Below are 8,090 nucleotides of genomic sequence, written 5' to 3'. Positions count from 1 at the left end.
TCTTATAAATTGTTTGGATCATATCTTCATCAAATATGTCAAAAACCTTCCTTGCCTGGTTCAAAAATAACTCAACAATATTCATTTTCCTATCCTGTTCAAAGCAGCACTTTGTGAAGGAAGTACCACTTTGGCATGTCCAAATGGTATCCATTTTCTACAGTGCTTTCCTATGCCCAAATAACCATCCTCCACCAAATGCCATCTCAATCCATTCATTATTTTGAGCCCAGCTTCAACATTCGTATTTATGTCCAGTGTGGTACTTTGCAAAGCAAGTACCACCTAGGCTCCTCCTTTTGAGGTGAAAAAGATGGTCTTCTTAGTAACTGATCATCCTCAGCCAAAACTCACGCCCATTAGCCTTGTGAATTTCCCGTACCGCAAATCAAACACTTGGCTGCTTATTCATGTTTGAGCATCGATCGGTCTCCTCGTGAGAATCTTATGTTGTGATTTTCTTCCTAGCACCTACCTGGGGAGTGCCCAACCCACTAGACATGCCTAGACCGCCCATAACACATGGCAACGCCACGGTCACGCGGTGACCACGCGGCGGGCATGCGAGCTTACGCGCTCTAGAGTTGGGGCCCTCGGCCGCCGTCCAAACCTCGATGTCTCGCCATCAAACCATGTATTTCTGATTAAATAGATACTTATTTACCTAGAAATGATTTTTGGAAAAAATAAAGAGCAAACTATGAGGCAGCTGTAGTTCAAATTTGACCCGCTTCCAACTGAATCGACGGGAATTTGTCTTTTTCACCAGAGGTGGATCAAAACTTTTGACACCCAACCATTTTGTCAATTGTGCATTATATATGACCTAGTATTTTATAAAATTTATTTGGTCCAATTTTGCAACAAATATATGGTAGGTCCTTCACAAAAAAACCTCATTTGGGGCACTCGGAAAATGGGAAATGAATTTTCTGTGCAAAGAAAATGAAAACTTCCTTAGGTAACATTGTCTGCCATTCCAAGATGCACCCTTGTGCACAATATGAGATCATTTGAACAAACTATGCCATGAATGTGGCCATAAGATTGATCATTTGGCTTGAAAGCCATGAATCTTCACGCATGATAGCTCATTTCTGAGAACACTTTTTTAAAATAATTTCCGTATTACAAGTTTATTATTTTTCTTGGAAACTTGGTCACATATAATGACACAATGCAAAGGTTTTCCAATTTTTTGATTTTTTTGAATTTTTTATGCCCGTTTCAAAATGCGGTCAAAACGGCGGGCTTGACCGTTCCTAGCTAGTGGTTGAATCTTGGAATTTTTTTGATGTTTATCTAATTAAATAGATACTTATGTACCTAGAAATGATTTTTGTAAAAAATAAATAGCAAACTATGAGGCAGCTGCAGTTCAAATTTGACCCGCTTCCAACTGAATCGACGGGAATTTGTCTTTTTCACCAGAGGTGGATAAAAACTTTTTAAACCCAACCATTTGGTCAATTGTGCATTAAATATGGCCTAGTATTTTAGAAAAATGATTTGGTCCAATTTTTCAAAAAATATAAGGTAGGTCCTTCACAAAAAAACCTCATTTGGGGCACTCGAAAAATGGAAAATAAATTTTCTGTGCAAAGAAAATGAAAACTTCCTTAGGCAACATTGTTTGCCATTCCAAGATGCACCCTTGTGCACAATATGAGATCATTTGAACAAACTATGCCATGAATGTGCCCATAAGATTGATCATTTGGCTAGAAAGCCATGAATCTTCACACATGATAGCTCATTTCTGAGAACACTTTTTTAAAATAATTTCCGTATTACAAGTTTATTATTTTTCCTGGAAACTTGGTCACATATAATGACACAATGCAAAGGTTTTCCAATTTTTTGATTTTTTCTTTGAATTTTTTATGCCCGTTTCAAAATGCGGTCAAAACGGCGGGCTTGACCGTTCCTAACTAGTGGTTGAATCTTGGATTTTTTTTATGTCTATCTGATTGAATAGATACTTATGTACCTAGAAATGATTTTTGGAAAAAATAGATAGCAAACTATGAGGCAGCTGCAATTCAAATTTGACCCGCTTCCAGCTGAATCGGCGGGAATTTGTCTTTTTCACCAGAGGTGGATCAAAACTTTTTACACCCAACCATTTGGTCAATTGTGCATTAGATATGGTCTAGTATTTTAAAAAAATGATTTGGTCCAATTTTTCAACAAATATATGGTAGGTCCGTCACAGAAAAACCTCATTTGGGGCACTCAAAAAATGGAAAATGAATTTTCTGTGCAAAGAAAATGAAAACTTCCTTAGGCAACATTGTTTGCCATTCCAAGATGCACCCTTGTGCACAATATGAGATCATTTGAACAAACTATGCCATGAATGTGCCCATAAGATTGATCATTTGGCTTGAAAGCCATGAATCTTCACGCATGATAGCTCATTTCTGAGAACACTTTTTTAAATAAATTTCCGTATTACAAATTTATTATTTTTTCTGGAAACTTGGTCACATATAATGACACAATGCGAAGGTTTTCCATTTTTTTGATTTTTTTGAATTTTTTATGCCCGTTTCAAAATGCATTCAAAACGGCGGGCTTGACCGTTCCTAGCTAGTGGTTGAATCTCGGAAAACATTTGATGTTTCTCTGATTAAATAGATACTTATGTACCTAGAAATGATTTTTGGAAAAAATAAAGAGCAAACTATGAGGCAGCTGCAGTTCAAATTTGACCCGCTTCCAGCTGAATCGACCGAAATTTGTCTTTTTCACCAAAGGTGGATCAAAACTTTTTACACCCAACAATTTGGTCAATTATATATTAAATATGGCCTAAAATTTTATAAAATTGATTTGGTCCAAATTTGCAACAAATATTTGCTATTTTCTTCACAAAAAACTCATTTTGAACACTCGAAAAATGGACGAGAGGTGGACGAAAAACTTTTAAGAGGGAACCATTTGGTCCATTTGTACATAAAACACGGTCGAATATTTTTGAAAATTGTTGCGGTCCAATTTTATAACTAATATTTGATAGGTTCTTCACGTAGGTGAAAACAAAGAAGAGAAACAAAAAGAAAAAAACACATATACATAAGTTTAATTTTCATTGGTGGAGATGTTTGTGCCATGGATTGATGACATGGCACACATCCATCCATCCATCCATCCATACACCCACCCACCCGCAGCCCAAACCCTAACTCCACTCCTCCCGTCCCCTCTCCCCTCTCCCCCGATTTAGATCCAGTCCTAGCCGCCGCCACCTACCTCAAGCCAATCCCGCCGCCCGTGACCACACGCCACCGCCCACTCCGCTCCTCCTCGCCTCCGGAGGACGCCCACCGCTCTTCCTCTACCCATCGACCAACCCCGTCCCGGAGGCCTCACTCACCGCCTTCCGCCACAGGGCCGCTGCGCTCATCCCGCCCTTGGTGCCGCACCTCCACCGCCATCTCCGTTGGCTCCTCACCGACGCCTCCGCCTGTTCCCCGTCCAGTGGCGATTCGGCGGCGCCCTACCTACTCCGCGGGCCGCTCGGGAACGAGCACTAGAAGGACCTGGTGGTGGCCGTCCGGGACGGCGTGCTCATCCCGCGGCCCGAGACGGGGGCCGTCGTGGACATGGTCGCCACCACCGACTGCGAGCGGGCGTCCTGGTCCTATCCCTCGTCGTCCTTGGCATTTGGTACTTCAACTTCGAGTTTCGCCAGGTTCCTCTGCATCCTGCTTGGTGATTTGGTGGTTGGGTTAATTATTGTGTTGATTCCTTCCGCAGATTGAGATCAACGAGGCATGGAAGATCATGTCGATCGTGGACCACACCGTCCTCCCCAAGGGCAAGGCTCAAGCCAAGTGAGTGGTCTCTCCCCCTCCATGCCCTGCCACAAGTTTCTGAATGTGCTTGCATGGTGATAATGTGGAGCATGCGTCCATTTCTCTCTGGAGATGGGGTTTTCCTTGTGTGTTTAGACCGTGTGGTGTTAGCCTGATGGTTTGCATTGGGGGCTTTTGCAAGGTACCAGGTGGCTGTGTGTATGGACAGCTTAACTTCGTCTGTTTATGAAATTTCTTAGAGGCTAGATAGCAATGTTAGTCTTCGTCAGCTTGCTTGCTACCAAACAGCTTAACTTCGTCTATTTATGAAATTTCTTAGAGGCTAGATAGCAATGTCAGTCTCTGTCATCTTGCTTGCTACCAATTGGTGTGTTCTGCATTGCACTTTATTGAGTTTACAAATTGTAAAATATGGTCTTGAACTCTGAAATCTGAACCTAGTAGAAACTACCGTTTCCACATTTCTTTTCTCGGTCCAGATAATTCAGTTCGTCCATTTCATAACATTTTGTTGCTAGTAGAAATTATGGAGCCTAAAATGCCAAACCTGTTACTGTTCCTGGCGAACTGAATTGTCGGCCTCCCAATTCTTATCCAACCTGTTACTGCTCCTGGCAAACTGAATTGCTGGCCTCCCCTTGCTTGCTTCATCTCTTGCAGTTCTGTTAGATGCTCTACTTCTTAGTAGTGGGTGGGGGTCTTGTTGCTTGTCTCTGTCTGGATCCGACATGTGCCAGCCTCATGATGCCAACATGTTTGTTGTAAAAACCTTATCAATGTTGAATTGTTCAAACATTAATATGCTTGCTAGACTAACCAATCTTATGGATCAACTAATTGATGGCAGCCAAATTCTGCTAGTCTTGCCTTCATCTCTGAGGCAGGCAGGCGCATCGGATGATGCACTAGCCTCTCCACTGCCTTTCCTTTTATTTAGAATGACGCTTCATCCCATCCGGCTGTTACGACAATATTAGGCCAACATGCTCATGTTTCAGTTTACCCACTCCTAGCTAGCAAAGCAGATGTGTTGTTTCCTTCCTCTTTGATTTGTTCGAGTACTATCTACACGTTAGTTTTTTCGTTGAGTAGTTGGTATTTTCTGCTCATCTATGTTTGACATATATTTGTTCTATTTGAAGGTGCAGATTGTATAAGATGGGAAATGGACAACTCCAACCATTCCAAAACAGTTCAAGGGGTCATGGAAACAAAAGGTACACCATGAACTATCTCATGGCAATATGACTAGGTAGTCTATTTGCTTAGACAAGCAGCGATGTGTATTACAAGTTCCGAGCTGAAATTTCTGTGTATTCAGAATATCAAGAACCTGAACAACAAGGGCAAAGTGGAAGGCACCTATGGTCAACAACCCAGGTAACCTGATCTTACCCACTGCTATACTTTCTTTCAAACTTATTCGGTGAAAATTCAAAGCTTATGTAGTTTTATCCCCTATTGTTGCAGAGTACAAGGATTAATATTGCATCTATGCTTTTGACAGCTTGAAGTACATAAACGTTGAGCTGTGGCAGGTTATTGCTATGAAGTTCAGTGACTTGCACATCGCTGCATTATGTTCTTTTTACTTCCAGAGCTGAAGTGCTCTCATACTATCATTGCATTGCCTGTTGTTCTTGTTGCATACCTATATATCAAGTATTTTAGATTTCCTGCTAGTATGCATGTATGCCTCTGCTTTGGTCTTACTGCATGTGAGCTCGGTTGTGTCCGTTGACGCAGTGTAGCTATTCTGTTCCTGTAGATTTGGGGTGGGGGAGGGGGGATCTTTGCCCACTTAAATTACTTTTATGTTGTTCATCGAATTGGATGGTTGCTCTGGTCTGAATCATACTAGTATGCACTAGCAGCAACCTGTCAATGTTTGCTACTGGAAAATCCTCAATATCTTTTCCAGTTATGCTTCCTATTAAGGAATGGTTGCTCCTTTCATCATTGTGGTCGCCCATGCTGTATCATCATCAGATCCTGTGTTTGTATTTTGTCTTGCTCGACGAGTTATCCAGCAATACTAGTGCATAGTAGAAAATCATCATAGATCATGGTTGTAACCTGCTTTCGTGCTTGTGACTTTGGCCTTCATGATTTTGTGGGAATGTGGTACCAGACTAGAGGGTAGAGGCTGACGATTTCTTGCTATTTCAGTCAAGTGCTGTTCTCGGTGGAATTGCGCCTCCAGTGCGCTTTTCAGGCTGCTCGGAGCCATGCTGTCAGAGCTCTTCATCAACTGGACCATCTACACCAACAAGTCGACGTACATACACTGAGCCATAATTCTTTTGTGTCGTTGTTCCATGTGTCAAGTCGAATGCTACTCTTATTATAGTGCCCCGATGCAAGTTTCTGAATTATGCCTCTTCAACTTGCGAGTTGGGATATCTTGCAAATGCTTTAACTTTTAAACTCGAAACTGTTCCCTTTTCTATTTGATTCAAGCTTACTCTTGTTATAATGTATTGTGTAGTTGTTGTTTCAAAATGTTTTGCTACAGTACCATAATTTGCATTGAAGATATTGTATTCTGTTGATGTATCATTGTTTAATAAAACCACATCATGATGCTCACATGAAATATCCACATGTTTTTGTGCTGTTTGATTCAAGCTTACTCTCGTTATAATGTATTATGTTGTTGTTTTGCTACAAGCTGTGTGTTGATTTGATAACAGGAGTTTCCTTGTCCTGGTCCTATACTGCATTTTGACTCCTATGTTTCTGTGTGCGTGTGTTTAATTGATGTTGTTTCAACTTTGAACTGCTTCTGCATATGGCCTATACTGCAATTGAGATTTAAATTTGTTGTTGTTCCTCTTTTACAGATGCTCAAGCGTGAAGTGTGAAGCAAGTGTGAAGCCGTGAAGTGTGATGCCGTCAAGTTCTACTTAGTGAAGAGTAGCATATTGTAGCATATATGCGTTGTAAAGATTGTAATAGATTTATTTAGTGGTATATTTGATGATTCTTTTTGATTATGTATGTGATCTGAAAACTTGTGAAATGGAAACTTGACCAATGGGTCCACTTATGAAAATAATCTGTCAAATTTGTACATTTCTGACATGTGGGACCAATTTGAGAGATGATCATGACAAGTGGGACCCATCTGACTAGTGGGACCAGCTTGAATATATAATGGCTGAAAATAGAAAAGCAATAAATAATAAAAGGCCACGGGCCAACAATAAAAAAGGCTACAATGTTGGGCTTGGCCCATGAAGCCGACCAAAATTAACAAGGAAAAAATAATAAAAGGCTGAATTAATGGGCTCGGCCCATGTAAAACGCTGAATTGGACCAGGATGAATCTTGTGCCACATCAGATAGCCACGCTGGATGCCTACATGGCATGGGGAGGTTGTTAGTGACCAAAATGCCACAGTAGACGTATTTTGGTCATAAACGTCTATGACCAATCCAGAAGAAAGGTCGCTATAGTCAGTTTACGACCGCCAGCTTTTGACCTTATGTTTTTGGTCACAAAAAGGTCACAAATTAAAAACAGTGACCAATAGTGCTGGTCACAAGTTGACATATTTCTTGTAGTGCAATCTGACAGAACACCCTCCAGGTACACCATTTAGGTGTATGCTCGCAATCAATACCCAGGCTTCAACCAGTTCTCCAAAAGGATCACATGCTCCCTTCCATTCAGTCACATTCACATTTACACCATCTTTAGGCAGATCAAAGGCTAGGAACTCAATCAAATCCTCGGCAATTTTCCATGGTGGGAACCTGACTAAGAAAGTCTAGCTTGACAACTCTCTCACTTGCCATGGCCATTGCCTATTCTTGCAGAAAACAGCAGACAATAGGCCATGAAGGTCAGTTTTTTGAACCTCTCCCTTGATGATATTCACCACAGCACAATTCTGATAATTCAACCACTTGGTCTCAGCAGCAGCAGGAACCTCCACATGGTAAAAACCAAGACCACTAGCTCCACTTCCAAAAAAAAGTAGCTGAAGGTTGAATCTTAGCCCAAGCAGCACAATTATTAACATTATGATTTTGTTGGCAAATGAAACAAGTTCCCCACATAGTGGCTAGGGCCCCCACAATTAAAGCAAATCATCTCCTTATATCTAGGATCAAGCATCTGTTCTACCTCAGTAACAACCACTGGAGCAGGGATTTGAGAAGAGGAAGCAGTAGATGCAGTAGACTTAGTTTTCTGCACAGGAGCAGGATCTTTACCAGCAGTGGCAGCACCTTGCCGGTGTTGAGGGGTCGAAGCGCGCTGAC

Source organism: Triticum dicoccoides, chromosome 3B, assembly GCF_002162155.2.
Source record: "Triticum dicoccoides isolate Atlit2015 ecotype Zavitan chromosome 3B, WEW_v2.0, whole genome shotgun sequence".
Classification (NCBI taxonomy): domain Eukaryota; kingdom Viridiplantae; phylum Streptophyta; class Magnoliopsida; order Poales; family Poaceae; genus Triticum; species Triticum dicoccoides.
The sequence above is the reverse complement of the archived record's forward strand: the minus strand, read 5'-3'. Positions refer to the sequence as shown.